At 35.2% G+C, this 16619-nt stretch overlaps 1 long non-coding RNA gene across 1 annotated transcript; it reads right to left on the reverse strand.

Moving 5' to 3' along the window:
* Nucleotides 1–15435: 15435 nt before the first annotated feature.
* Nucleotides 15436–16411, reverse strand: LOC140006221 (uncharacterized). The gene is made up of 2 exons (XR_011813856.1): nt 16354–16411; nt 15436–15634 (listed from the first exon to the last, which is right to left on the reverse strand). It is a non-coding gene; the product is annotated as an uncharacterized lncRNA (long non-coding RNA).
* Between the last annotated feature and the right edge of the window lie 208 nt (nt 16412–16619).

Raw genomic sequence — 16619 nt, forward strand, 5'->3', positions numbered from 1 at the left:
CTATCCTTACCATTAGTTAAAGTAACAAAATTTAACCATAGATAGAGGTACATTAGGAAAAGAAACAAGAAAAGCAAAATAGTAACTTAGCATAATAGAGGCATAGTTTTGTCTTTCAGGGAGTCATGTGACACAAAATAAAGGTAAAAAGGTAAAGTGGGAATCATAGTATATCTTAGGGGACTAGTTGTAACTAAACCATAAAGTGTTAAAGTATTAATAAATTGTGGTTTTTGAACACTATTTGATATGCCTAGTATGGGCAAATTTCTCAAAATAATGTGAAAAAGAAAATTTAACCCAAGAATAGGATGAATCCGAAGGGTTTTCTTCATCTAGGGTCGTTGCATATTGGATGTATGGCGATCAAAAAAATTTATTTTTTTTAACAGGAATAGCCGCTACACATCTCATGTGCATCAACCCTATTTGTTTAATTTTTTGTTCTTCTTTTATAGTCTCACCAAGGAAGCATGAAAATAGATATGCTATAACAGGATTAAATTCAAAGCACATAGTGGCAGCAGATCCAAAGCATGTACAACCTACAGAGCATTGTTTAAGGAATCATAGAGATAAAAGCAATGAAATATTAATATTTTTGATCATTTAGAGGACCTTTAGTCTTGATAAAACACATCAACTAAAAAAGTGTTCAAGTATATTACTTCAATCCACGAAGAAACACACGAACAATAGGAGCATTTGATACAGAAGAAGGCAAGAGATCCACGTAGCCGTTCAAATGTTCGGCCTCTAACGGTGATCCACACGAACCCTTTAGCAAAACCTCCAAGGCCGAATTAGTTTAAACTAGGCTAGTGCTAACTATTGTCAAGACACCTCTTACAAATTGATTGAGAAAAACTCTATTTTTTCACCACAACAAACTTGCCCTAATAAGAGAAATAAGAGATGCAATTTTTCTCTTATTTTTTGGATGAATTTTAGGTATTTTTCTCTCAAGATTTTTCTGATGATCTTGATCCCTGTCTTTTGATGTTTACAAAATAATTGGATAATACTAATATCTTTTCAATAAGAAAGTTTTTCAACTCTAAACCAATTTGATTCAAAGAACAATTGAAAGAAGATAAAGGAAGATGAAAGCTGTCGGACGCTTACAAAGATAATACCGGATGTCCGATAGACAGTGCAGATCATATCGAATGCAGAACATCTTCACCGAACATCCGATAGAATTGAGATGATCCTTCAAACTCTCTGTCTGCTATCGGACGCAAGCATCGTAAGTACCGGACGTCCGATAGAATTAAGATGATCCTTCAAACTCTTTGTCTACTATCGGACGCAAGCAACGGTAGTACCGAACGTACGATACTCCCAACGGCTAGTTGACTCTTCAGCTACCTTCTATCCATTGGAAGCATTAATGAAGCACTTTCTTGATCTCATATAAATAGAGCATGGTCAGAAACTTCAAACAACTTTTGCACACTGAGAATACAAAAGATCAATAGTAGTTTTAGTGAGAAAATACTCTCCAATGAATATTTGTACTCTTTGTGGTGTAAGGTTCTTTGTAAGCTTTTCATTTGTGAGTGAATACTTCAATAGTGTAGTTTTGTGAGGGTTATCTTGAGGGACAGTAAAACTTCCTAATTTGACCGAGTGAAGCTTGAGGCAAGGAAGAAGTGAGCCTTCCTTTGTACACAAAATTAGTTGTATTTCATCAACTTGAAGAAACTTGTATTATGAATTGATCTTTAAATTTAAGAGGAGTTTGGTAGTCAATTGGTTTGCAATTCTTCTCTTCTTATTTACTTATTATTATCTTGTGGTCCATAAATTGCATATCTCTTCTACTTCTCTCAAGTGATATTGTTTATTCATTAATTGATTCATTGTGTGATCATTTAGAAAATAGGGTAAATTTTATATTGAGAAAAAAGTGCCATAATCTGATTAGTTTCTTAATCAACCTAATTCACCCCCTTCTTAGGTTATTTTCGGGTCTAACAATTGGTATCAGAGTTTGGTCTCCTAGAGATTAAGCTCAAGCGGTTTAGGAATAAAGATGACAACCAACAATGCCATGTTTTTTGAAGGACAATCTATAACTAGACCTCCAATATTTAATGAGTCGAATTATGTGAGTTGGAAAGAAAGAATGATTATTTTCTTGCAATCGATTGATATTGAATTGTGGTTTATTGTTAATGAAGGTCCATATGATGTCTCTATAATAGATGAAAATACTCATAGATCTAGACCAAAAACCAGAATTGAATTGACTGCAGATGATAGAGCTCACCTCACCTTAAATGTAAAAGTTATGAATGTGTTATATAGTACTTTAGACTCAAATGAATCAATTAGGGTCAAATGATATAACTCAGCTAAAGAAATTTGGGACAAATTGAGAGAAATTCATGAAGGTAGTGAGAATGTTAGAGAACAAAAGAAATCTATCTTAGTTACCAAATATGAGTTATTTAACATGGAATCTCATGAAAATATTGATAAAATGTATTGTAAGGATTTGGAAGTTCTAGAAAAGGAAAACTCACTAGGAGAGAAAAATAAAAAAATCTTGAATGTTTTGTCTAAAGATTGGGAGAGTAAGGTAACTGCCATTGAAGAGGCAAGAGATTTGAATTCAATGCCTATTGAATTTCTTATAAACTCTCTAACTTCTTATGAGTTGAAACTTAAGACCAAGGTACAAGAAGAAGAAGATGCAAAGGCAAAAAGGAGTATTGCTCTAAAAGCATCTCAAGATGAAGATGACTCGGTTTCATTGGATGATGAAAATATGGATGACACTGATCTAACTTTCATCACAAAGAGTTTCAAGAGAATCCTCAATAAAAGGAGATTCAGAAAAGGAGGACCTAACAATTCGAATTCCAACCAATTCAACAATGCAAGAATCAAAGAAAAGCAAGAGGCTAACAAAAAACAAGGTGACAAATGCTATGAATGCGGCCAACTTGGACACTACATGAGTAAGTGTCCAATGAAGAAGAAGAAAGAAGGGAGAGCTGAAAGAAAACTAAGATTCAATAACTTACAATTCACATGGAATGAGTGCAACTCCGATGGTGAAATAGAAAAGGATGAAGAATTTGCTCAAATGGCTTTTATGGTCATTGGAAAAAATGAGGTAACAACTTGTAACCCTCAACTTAAAAGTGATGATGAAACTGATGATGATCTTGAATCTTTCATTGAAAAATTGCATGATAATTTGAAAGAATCTTATACTAGAAACAAGGAATTAAAACACAAAATTAGTTTTCTTCTTCAAGACAATGCACGTCTTTTTCAAGAAAATAAAAGGCAGAAAACTGAAAATGATTATTTGAAAAAGGATGAGATTGATCTACAAAATGAGTTTGATAGAAAAACAAGATTTTGTGAAATATTCAAAGAGAAACAAGGTGATTTGAAAAGGAGAATGGACAATCTAAATGAATTTCTCCAACATAAAAAATAAAACTGTTTTCAAGAGAATGGATCAAATGCTCATTTTGACACTCATGAGAAGAAGTTAAATTCTAGTGCAAAAATTTATTAAACCTGTTCATGCAAATAACTCTTTGGTTATGTATAGTTTTTGTTGTTAAAAAAGTCATATGAAAAATGAGTGCTATGTGACAAAAAACATGAGAAGAGGCATAAAATATATATGGATAGTTAGAAATAATGCTAACTCTCAAGGACAGCTCTTGGTTGAGAATGATTTTAAAAAGTGGATAGCTTTTTGATTGAGAATGATTTTAAAAGGGGTATTGTGGATACCACTCTTTTCACTAAATAAAACTCCAATGATCCTCTAATTGTGCAAATATATGTAGATGATATTATTTTTGGTGCTACTAATGAGTGTTTATGCAAGGATTTTTTCACTATTATGCAAAATGAGTTTGAGATAAGTATGATGGGAGAGTTAAATTTCTTCCTTGAGCTCTGAGTGCTTCAAATTCAAGAGGATACATTCATTAATCAAGCAAAGTATATAAAGAAATTTCTCAAAAGATTCAGAATAAAGGATTCGAAGCAAGTTGGAACGCCTATGTGTACATCTATCAAACTTGACAAAGATGAAGAAGGTATGAAAATTGATGAAAAGAAATATAGATGTTTGATTGGTAGTTTACTTTATTTAACAGCAAGTAGACCCGATATTATATTTGTTGTTTGCTTGATTATATTTTTAAGGACAAAATTGGGCGTTTTGAAAAAGACAATCTAAAAATTTTTTCGGTCAAACTTTATCGGACGTCCGATAGTTGATGAACGGGCGTCCGACAGTACTCTAGGGTCATTTGTGACGGCCCCACCTCACCCTAGGGCGTACCAAAGAGTTCGGCGGGTCGCCTGCCCAACTCTCGCCAGGACTCACTCACTCGTATCATGTATATACATCCATAGACAATAGATGCTCAAGTAAAAGATAAGAAACTTCTACACACTAGAAGTCTTCAAAGTTTTTACCATTCAAGTACAAACATCGAATATACAAGGGTTCTCATTCCTCATACAACCAGCCCGTGCCAAGCACTAGGGCGAGAACCATTACAAGGCCAAAGAACTAGATCAACTAGACTATACAAAACTCTCGTCCTTGCTCGCCTTCCCCTGCTAAGGAAAACAATTGACGTGGTATGAGCTAAAAAGCCCAGTGAGGTTCTATATATATAAACAAGTAATTAAACAAGGAACATTAGTCATGTAAATACAATGAACTAAAGAAACCGTAAAACCATAACATCTTAAAAGTTGGGGTGTCACATCATTTGCACTTCATATTAGGATGCATTTTCAATTTTTTCTTTTGTAATATTTTTTGATGTTTTTTATGTTCAATACTGTGTTCTTTTGATATTTTTGAATGTTATCATTAATGAATTTTGGTTGATATGAATGTTGGTCTCGTTGATGATCATTGGTATCCTTTGGTGTTATTTTTGATATCTTTTGGCATGAATGTTTGCTGATGATGGCTGCCACTGTTATTATTTTTTACGGCAATTACTCTCTACTTTTATGATGACAAAAGGGGGAGAAATTACTAAATAGATGCTGGTTTGGAACGCTATGAGTAAGGGGGAGTTCTTTCGATGATATTATATGCTGGTACCTAATGGTTTTGGATGCTATGAGTAAGGGGGAGCTTCTGCTCATTATTCTTTATCATCCATTGTTTTGTCATCATTAAAAAGGGGGAGAATGATAATCTTGATCCTGTCTTTTGATATTTACAAAATAATTGAATAATACTAATATATTTTCAATAAGAAAGTTTTTCACCTCTTAAGCAATTTGATTCAAAGAATAATTGAAAGAAGATAAAAGAAGATGAAAACTGTTGGACGCTCACAAAAACAATACTAGACGTCCGATAGACAATGCAGATCATATCGAACGCAGAACATCTTCACCGGACGTCTGATAGAATTGAGGTGATCTTTCAAATTCTCTGTCTGCTATCGGACGCAAGCATCGAAAGTACCAGATGTTCGATAGAATTGAGATGATCCTTCAAACTCTCTGTCTGCTATCGGACGCAAGCAACGGTAGTACCGGACATCTGATACTCCCAACGGCTAATTGACTCTTCAGCTACCTTCCATCCGTTGGAAGCATTAATGAAGCACTTTCTTGATCTCATATAAATAGAGCATGGTCAGAAACTTCAAACAACTTTTGCACACTGAGAATACAAAAGATCAATAGTAGTTTTAGTGAGAAAATACTCTCCAATGAATATTTGTACTCTTTGTGGTGTAAGGTTCTTTGTAAGCTTTTCATTTGTGAGTGAATACTTCAATAGTGTAGTTTTGTGAGGGTTATCTTGAGGAACAGTAAAACTTCCTAATTTGACCGAGTGAAGCTTGAGGCAAGGAAGAAGTGAGCCTTCCTTTGTACACAAAATTAGTTGTATTTCATCAACTTGAAGAAACTTGTATTATGAATTGATCTTTAAATTTAAGAGGAGTTTGGTAGTCAATTGGTTTGCAATTCTTCTCTTCTTATTTACTTATTATTATCTTGTGGTCCATAAATTGCATATCTCTTCTACTTCTCTCAAGTGATATTGTTTATTCATTAATTGATTCATTGTGTGATCATTTAGAAAATAGGGTAAATTTTATATTGAGCAAAAAAAGTGCCATAATCTGATTAGTTTCTTAATCAACCTAATTCACCCCCCGTCTTAGGTTGTTTTCAAGCCTAACATTTTCTCAAAAATCTCAGAAGATAATCTATGTATCAATTAGTCTTGCTAGAAAAAGTATAGTGAGTATTTATAAACAAATAAGTTATCTATATTCTTGTAGAAATTCGAAACCAATTTCCAATAGGATTCAACTTTCTTATTCTAATACAATACTTGTATTTGGAAGATTTAAACGTATTTGCACTATAAGTCCCTTAAGTTTAATTTATCTCAAAAATTAAGCTATAAGTTATAAAACTTATCTTTTAAGCTGCAACTTGAAATTCATTTAATCCAACTAAAGAAATGCTTAATGTGTGTGACCCATTAGGTTCCCAAATATGTTGGCAATAAGAACGAGTCATAGTTCATAATTAATAAGAACTAGATAAATTAAAACTCTTTTAATTTATCACTGATTTAACTAATCAATCAATTCATTCTTATAAATCCAGACTGGCATCTAGCAATGCATCATGACCACCCAAGTAATGTGAAAGTCAAGTGGATGACTTCACCTCTAAATGAACGTTTATCGTGTAATTAATAACCTTTTACCACACTTATCTCACATTAATCATGAAATTCTTAGGGTTATAGAATTCCTATCTACTCATACAAATGAAATAACCGGTTATATGAGTTCATTATCTTGATTAATTATGACGTAATTTTCAAACATATGTGATACACGCTTTCGTTGATATATCAACCATATCTATAACTATTTCACACCTACTATCATGATATGAAACTAACGATAGATTTATTACATTCTATGAAATTACATGGAACAAACCACCAAAACCACAAAATTGTAACCCTACATTAGTGAGTTAACTCTCTAAGTTTAATACTTCCATGAACTAGTGTTAGATCACAATGATTATTAATGAAATAACACCTTTATATAATCACAATTAATGGATCCAAGTTAATCATGATTTTAATAACAAAAGAGTTAAATAACATGCTCAAGAAACGAGTTTAAATAACCATGAAAACTTCAATTAACAATCACAGACATTCATCCATTCCCTAGGTATAAAAGCTAGCAAAACATGAAAGACATGAAAACAAGAACCAAGCTTGTATTATGACCAAACATTAGAATCAATACAAGAAATAAAATGATAGGAGAAATGTTACCCTTGTTACATGAGCCTCAAACTCTCCATCTTCATCCTCAACTTCATCTATGCTTAGTTGCATACAAGACTTGAATGAAACAAACTATACTTTTCTACGCTACTAAACTAATGAACTAAGAAAATTAATGAAAACTATATTTTTTGTGGCAGTTTCTAGCCTTCTAAAGTTATTCAAATAAGGTCTCCAAGGCCTCTATTTATAGAGAATTAAAGTTCAAAGTGAGTTGTTTCTAGTTGGCAATTTTGTCTCTCGAAATCACCCAAAGATGTTTCTTGAAGTCTCTATGCTTGTTTGCTCATATCCATCCGGAATTATTGCAGACAAATTGGTCAAAAAGTTTGTGTGAATAGAGTTCAAGTTGCAGAACAAGTTGCAGCCACAATTCAGGGATCTGCGAGGCTAGATCCACGACCTTCACCTCGCAGATCTTCCTCTTTTGCAGGTTTCAACCTTCAGCTTCAAATCTTCTCTTTGTTCTGTTTTTGGTCCAAATTCAACTACCATTTTTTTTGATGATGCAAGCTGAATTAGCTCTTGTGCGAAACATAAAAGTTGTAACCCTTTGAGTTAACTTTCCAATGCATCAAGAATCATCTCATTTGGAACTCTGTAGGCTAAAAACTAAACAAAATACCCTTGAAAACATATGAACTAGATTTTGATGTCTCATATGAAATGTAGATTTGTGTCTTAGCTTCAAAATGGCTCAAGAATCACCTCAATCCAATACTCGTATCTCAATATATAGCTGAAATACCAAAAGCTGTCAAAGCTATCAAACATTTTTACTTTAGATCTTGATTGCATTTTATGTTTTGAATATTTTACACTTCATATTCACTTCAAATCACTTCAAATCATCAATAATCATCCAAATATTTTCTAAATTCACTCCATATGATGATTGAATCATTAGAACCTACAAAAACATGAAGTTTTCATCACCTTAAACACATAGAACTGCAAATTTTCACATATTGAACCACAAAATGCATGATTCACTGGAGACCTAGTTAATTAACTTTAAAAATGACTAAAACACATCAAAACTAAATAATAAAACACACATAAAATACTAAAAATGCAAACTTATCAAATTTCCCCACACCAACACTTGAATCATTGCTTGTCCTCAAGCAATACGAATTACAATCCAACAATGATTCAATACATTGAAATAACATATATGCACAGTTCGAATTTATTTTCTCAAAACAAGGTAAATAATCATTATGCAATTATTCAATGAATCTCAAATACTTATAATATCAAGTAAAGGAGAGCTAAATTTACCATAATTTTAACTAATTCAATTCAATCTCTCATCTTTTCCCAATTTCACAAGCAAGTAATTCTTATGATCAATAAAAAAAAACTTCCTAAACCCAAGATCATCTTCTTTTTCAAATTTAAAGAGGGATTTATTTATATAATATATATAAATATTTACTCCAAATTGGGAAAGTACCTTTTGACGCGAGAATTCGCATTTTTTTGATAAAAATCCCCGATTACTCAACACTTCAAGTTCTCGAGTTGCTATGCACACTCTTAGATCAAGTACTATTTTACGCGAAAGTCGACATTTGTAGAAGACGACTCCCAGTTACTAAGTACTTGAACCATTGGAATAAAATAACTCTTATTCTTTTTTTCTTTTTTTCTCTTTTTTTCTTTTTTTTCAAAAGCAAAATAATAAACATTCCCTCACAAGAATAATCATGAGAAGAGTATTGTTACTATTGACTATATTTATCACTCAACTATGTACAATCAAGTAAAGAGAAAAAATTTCATTAATCATGCAAAATTTAGGCATAATTTTCTCCACTTTACAAAATATACATTCCTAAACTAACAAAAATTATAATTACATAATAACCATTTAAATTTTTCAAGTCACATATATTTATCTCAATAGTAAGAGAATTTGAAATACTAATGGTATAGTTGTCCTTGGATAAATTTGAAAAAATTTTGGGGCAAATTTAAAATTTTGGACAAAATTTTGACAAAGTTTCCCCTTATAAATAGATGAAACTCCCTACTAACAAACCCATTTTTCAATACTTTCAAAGCACAATAAGATTTCCACTTTCAAGTTCTATATTTTCAACCAAAATTTTCAATCACATATATTGCCAATAAGTTCATGTTTTCCCTCCCCCACACTTAAAATGCACATTGTCCTCAATGTGTAAAAGAGGTAAATAAAAGAAAGAGATATTCCCTTATCGACTTGATTAACATGTCACGAACAAACATGAAGTTCGTGATCCATGCTCTGCAATTCTACAAATACTGCATTTATATCAAAATAGGAAGCTTCATGAGTTCCATTTGTGTCCATTAGTTATGAAAATAAACTACGAAGGTTTAAGCAATGCAAAAGCAACAAAGGTATGAAGATTCTTCATGAATAATGGCTTGCCTTTATCTCACCATAGTACCTATAATATGTTAACAAGAAAGAATATAAGGTACTAGTAAACATTATTTCACACCTAAAAAATAGTTCACCCAAATAAATACCTAATGAATGCATAAACAAGCAAATGAAACTCCTCTAGCCAACATCAATCCATTGTACCAAATCCACCAAATCAACAATTGACCATTGAATGAGTTAAATTGCACTAAGAAATATTCTTCTTAAGCATAAGCAATTTAACTTACCAAATTCACCAAAATTATCAAATTCTTCAACCGTTACAACATATCATCAAATTATATGTAGGATGAAGAATTTGTGAGGACCCGAAAGTTATGTTATATCTCTTATTTTAATTTACTTGTCTTGAATTATTCATTGATTTAATGGTTGAATCATGATTTTTATTCTATTGCCTCATTCAACTTGTTGCATGTTGAGTTTCACAGTGCATTATGCTAATGTGACCAACTATTGAGGTGTGAGTAATAAATTTGGTGTAAAAGAGGGAGTTTTGTGTAAAAAGGAATTTTGGGAAAACAGGTGTTAAGAGACAATTGGAGAAGAGATAGATATTTGAGTGAATTTTTGACAATTCGATAGACTTTACTTGCATTCTTGCCATTTGTCAATCATCTACCCCAAGTTTGACCAAGACCAAGGCTATATTGTTTGGGTCATAACAGAAGCTACGGAACTCGGATTCCAATGTACTTTATACCGTTTCGAAGCTGAGACCAAGATCTAAATTTCTTATGAAGGAGTCGACACCCAGATCGAATGGGATCAATACGAAAAACCCACGGTCAGAAACTGAAATTCAAAACGTACACAAACGAACGTCTAAAACAGGCCTGATGGTTTTGTCCATAACTCAGGATACACTAATCCGTTTGACCTAAAATTTTACAAGTAGATTCAGGACCTAAGAGGCTACAATGTTGAAGAAGGCCACTCAATCCAGTTTCGAGTGTAACTAGGTCAAAAATGCAAGATACTACACCAGCATCGCAAAAACAGATTCACAAAATGTATTCTAGCACAAACATCATAAAACAGGCTACCTAAGTCCAAATTCCGAGATTCCAAAGCCATATGAAAGCTAAGATTTAAGGCTACATTTCATCAGAAGACCATAACAACCAATTCAGAAGCAATCCCAACCAAAACAACCAATTACAATCGCAGTTCTTACATTCGGCCAAAACCAGAACAGCAAGGGTAAAATCGACTTTTCTCACTCTACGCTACTCCGATTGACCTGAAATTTTACAGGAACCTATAAAATGTCATTACCTACAACTTTCATGTTTTAAGCCAAGGCCAATTCGGCCTCTATCTATGACCAAAATTTTCGGACAGAATGAAGAACCAAGAACCCTAATTTTTCCAGATTTCTTCCAAACAGAAATTACTTGAAATCTTCCACTTTTTCCACCCTCTAGAATCATTATATACCATTTCCAATCATCATAAACAACCACACCATCATAATCCAATTAAACCAGAAAAATCATCATAAAATAGAAAACTTCACCAAATCACTCCAAACCAAGATAAAAACCAGAAATTTCAGCACTTGAATCACCAATAAGCATAACATAAGCATCATTAGGTGTAGTAGGGTGGTTCAAGCCTCACTTACCAAGAAACAAGAGAGAGGAAGATGTTGGTCACCTTAGCTCTTCCAAAAAGCTTCACTAAACAACTTACTAACACTAATAGGAGAGGTTTTATGGAGTAAGTTCAAGATTAAACGGTTAAGTTGTTGATTTGGGCAAGATTAGAGCAAGGAATTGAGAGAGGTTTTTCTTCTTTTGCTTGGAGAGAGAGTCGGCCAAGAGGGAGAAAAGAATGAGGAATTTTTGGTTATTTTTGGTGATTTATTTGGTCAAAATAGAAAAAGGTGAATAGTGGTCTTATGGTAAGATTAAATCTTATGGTGACACTTGTCACCTTTTATTAAATATCTACCTAACTTTTCTCTCTCATATCAATCCAAATTGCAACCTCTACTTATCTCTTAACACCCGGTAAATTTTACACAGTATCCGGAATTTAACCTAATTGGCCGAATTTTTCCGAACTTTTCGCACTAGTGGGTCCCACGTCCGATATACGTTCTAAATTTCTCAAAAACTAACTAATACTAAAAAAAACATCTAAAAACTCTATTTACTCAATAAAATTATCTGGGGAATTTTCTAATAAAGAAAATGTAGAAAAAACGGGTTTTCAATATTAACCGGAACTTAGGGTTTAAATCTTAATCCCTACTTAGGGTTTTCGAAATACTCCCAAAACCAAACGTTACCGCCCAATTAATGAATATATCAATGTAGAACAAGCTGGGGCCTCACAATCTCCCCCACTTAGGACAATTTCGTCCTCGAAATTGCAATCAACGAGCTAAGGGTTGGAAAACTCGAAATAATCAAAAGATCAAAAGGTGTACATATATATACAAGTCACGCCAAAATGTACGCAATATAATGCACCATATACACCAAGAGACATTTCAAGTTAGACAAAGTCAAGTGCAGCAAGTACTATAGATGCAGGTATTAACATACCACAAGTAAATGACATGTAGGGACAATACAAGGGCAAATGAAAGAAACGCGACTTGTCGTCCCACACTCAGTGAAAACCACCCTCGTCCGGTTTCTTACTCCACTTCCCAAAGTGCCCGTTGATCTCTTGTACTCACTCTAGCCAGACAAAGCTTGTTCATGTTCCCCAAAATGCAAATCTCAAGTACTTAGCAGCGCCTCAACTCTGGAGTACTCAGGCACAAGAATCCGAAATAAGATAATTCACATCTCAAGCTGCAGTCCCAAGAGTAAACTATCTACAATCGAAATTCCTACCTGACGAACCTACCTATGGTCCTCAGATACCATGAGAAAGATTTAAGGCCTATAACATTTATGATCCATAACTTATGCTTGACCGAGCATCTAGTCCTTCATACTTATTCACCACTTCATCCAGGCTCACCCCGCGCAGAGACCACGCGAAGCAGCTATAGGTTTTATCCCTCAATTGCTTAACTTTCAAATAAAATCAAATCCCACAGTCCGGCATCCTAAACTTTCAGCCTAGGATACACTACAGAGATCTGAAGCCTAAGCTCTGATACCAACTGTGACAGCCCCACTTCTCCCAAGGGCGAACCCAAGGGTATCGGCGGGCCGCCTGCCTAGCTCGCGCCAGGACTCAAAACTTAAAACAATCAAAGCCAGAAAATTCAAAAGAGTACTATATACAACCCCAAAAGAGTTATAATTACATTCTCCAAAAGTATCGAGTCAGACCACCAAAACAAAAATAAACATCCTAACTGTTCAACTATTACAAGCCAATCTAACTATACTAGTATACGAGCCAAAAGTCCCCGCGTCGGCCCCTGCTAAGGAAAACAAAAGGAATGGGGTAAGCTATATGCTTAGTAAGTAAACAGGGGCGAAAGCGTAAATTCATGTAGCAACAATTACACAATAAGAGTAAAGCAAAAGCAGAAAAGAACAACATCATATAATAAGGATACGGGTGGCTCCAAAGCCAATTCATGTGCCATGCATGATCTCCTGCCGACACTCCGTCGACCGCAAATAATAGTCCGTAGAACTTCACTTGTACACCCACCGACACCTTATCACCCTCACTGGCCAGTCACCTCACAAACTTGCCCGGGCGAACGAAATCACAAACTTGAGCTTGAGTCACAAGCTCGGGTCACAAACTTGGTCACCTTCTCGGTGAACCGGATTCACAAAATTGGTTCATAACATGAACCTACAAACTTGGTGACCTCAGACTAAGTTGGACTGACTTCGACCAAGCCCTAACCGGCTCGAATAGTCCAACCAGGTCAAGAGTTCGCCCCAAACTCACAAACTTCACAAAATTATTCAAAATCACAAACTTTGCAAACTTCACAAACTTTATTCGAAAGTCGCCCCGAGCCACAAGCTCAAGGGTTTTGGTTCCAAAAGGTTCATATACATATGCCAAGTACAATTATACATTCAAATTAGGGTTTAGGTCGAGTGCGATAAAGTACACCCTCGCCTAAGTGCCCTTTTCACATATCTCAAACACATAGCAAAGAAAACACACCAAACTGGCCTGAATACTTACCCAAAATACAAAAGTAGTACTAAAGCAAAATCGCTTCGCGCGTGTTCGCTAGTAGTGGGCCCCACCGGCTCCGCCTAGCTCACCACTGTCTGAAATAGAAGATTGTGTCATAATATATCACAAACGGCCACTAACGTACTTAAAACAAGCAAAACGGCAAAATTGGCACGCGCCAGTGCGGAAACGGCAAACGGGACGGCCAGATCTGCCATCTCAAACCGTTTTGGTCAAAAGTTAGGCTAGGAGTGTCGGATCAAGGTGGGTGAGACACCGTTTCGAAGCTAAAAGGAAGAGCTACAACTTTAATTTAGGTATCTCAACCCAGATCTCAATAGGTATAGGTCAAAAATGCACGAAACAGTGCCAGCTGTTTCATTGCGGTTTACCAAACAGGCCCTGTTTGCAAGGCCGTAACTCACGGCTCAGAAATCGAAATCAAGAAATTCCAGAGGCGTTAGAAAGCTGAAACATAAGGCTAAAACTTTGATGTTTTGGCCAAGATCTGAATCCACTCAGAATAGAACGAAAATCGAGTGCCAAAATACCCGTCAGAACTGTCCAGATACAAGGCAGTTCTGACGATCTATATTGTTTGGGTCATAACAGAAGATACGGAACTCGGATTCTGATGTACTTTATACCGTTTCGAAGCTGAGACCAAGATCTAAATTTCTTATGAAGGAGTCGACACCCAGATCGAATGGGATCAATACGAAAAACCCACGGTCAGAAACTGAAATTCAAAACGTACACAAACGAACGTCTAAAACAGGCCTGATGGTTTTGTCCATAACTCAGGATACACTAATCCGTTTGACCTGAAATTTTACAAGTAGATTCAGGACCTAAGAGGCTACAATGTTGAAGAAGGCCACTCAATCCAGTTTCGAGTGTAACTAGGTCAAAAATGCAAGATACTACACCAGCATCGCAAAAACAGATTCACAAAATGTATTCTAGCACAAACATCATAAAACAGGCTACCTAAGTCCAAATTCCGAGATTCCAAAGCCATATGAAAGCTAAGATTTAAGGCTACATTTCATCAGAAGACCATAACAACCAATTCAGAAGCAATCCCAACCAAAACAACCAATTACAATCGCAGTTCTTACATTCGGCCAAAACCAGAACAGCAAGGGTAAATTCGACTTTTCTCACTCTACGCTACTCCGATTGACCTGAAATTTTACAGGAACCTATAAAATGTCATTACCTACAACTTTCATGTTTTAAGCCAAGGCCAATTCTGTGGCGACCCCACTTCCCCCTGAGGCGAACCAAAGGGTTGGCGGGCCGTCTGCCCAGCTCTCGCCAGGACTCACGCACGCACACTAACCCAAATCCTATCGAAGAATAGCCTAACTATTACAATGTCGCTTCCTTTCAAAATAAGTCAACATCTACCACATTAACTTCAGAGACAACAAGGAACTTAAAATCGCCAATCTATGGCCCTTAGACATCACATGCTCTAGAACCAAGGAATAAGGTCGTTCGTATCTAGTTACATCAATCCATATTCACAAACACAAATATATTATCCAACCTCCGAAATAGGGTTTACACATTTTCCAGCTTCAAGCGGCAATCCAAAAACAAAAGTACAGAATTCAAGTTAAAACACAATACAAGCCTACACAATAGCCATAATATTCGTTACATCCCATACGAGAAGAAAAGAAACATGAATAAGTCTCAGCGCTTTCAGTCTCCAGAACCTATTAAGGAAAACAAATACGTGGGGTGAGCTAAAGCTCAGTGGTGCCCCAAAACATGCAATCACATAAATCAAACAGCGGTTAATAATTTAAATCAAATTGAAACAGTTAGGAAAGCGTGTAACAGCACAAGTTAGGATACAAGGGCTCTCAGGAGCCATTTTCCACGTTTGATCAGATACCATCGTAGTTGACCCTCCGTCAACTTTCCCTACTTAATTTCCATGTAGATACACTTATTTTAAACCTAACCCGTCACCGTTCATACCTCTGCTTTGGGCCCAAACTTCATCTACCAACGCAGTATACTCGAGATATACCCGTAATAAAATTTTGTCGAAGGATTCACCTATCGACTTTATTGTAGATCGATTCAGATGTCGAGGGATTCACCCAACGACTCACTACATTTAGATTCAAGGTTTTTGTAGATCGATTCAGATGTCGAGGGATTCACCCAACGACTCACTACATTTAGATTCAAGGTTTTTGTAGATCGATTCAGATGTCGAGGGATTCACCCAACGACTCACTACATTTAGATTCACGGATTCATTAGAGAATGTTTCACACATGTCACCACTCGAACGGCTAGTGCGATAAAGTACACACTGCTCACTTCGATGGATCAAAAATCATTTATTGCATTTTGACAATTATCACATAGCGAATTGATAAAGCGCTTAACCACATAACATAGAACAAGCAGGGACACTCACCAAGAGTGAAGTTCAGATATTGGATTGAGGATCGAATTCCGCGTCCTCGTAAAATCCTAGAATATCAGAATTTAAGCCATAAGTCTTCTATTGGAACTTTTGGCTTGCACATGTAGAGTTTTCTAGCATGTTGCTAGTTTACTTTTTCTCAAAATATTTTACTTGGAATCGAGCTTGTGAGAACCGTACAATATTTCTTATAATATTCCTGGAATACTTTTCCTCGAAGAAAATACTATTATTATTTTCTTAAAATAAGTCGGCAA

Source organism: Coffea arabica, chromosome 5e (assembly GCF_036785885.1).
Source record: "Coffea arabica cultivar ET-39 chromosome 5e, Coffea Arabica ET-39 HiFi, whole genome shotgun sequence".
NCBI lineage: Eukaryota > Viridiplantae > Streptophyta > Magnoliopsida > Gentianales > Rubiaceae > Coffea > Coffea arabica.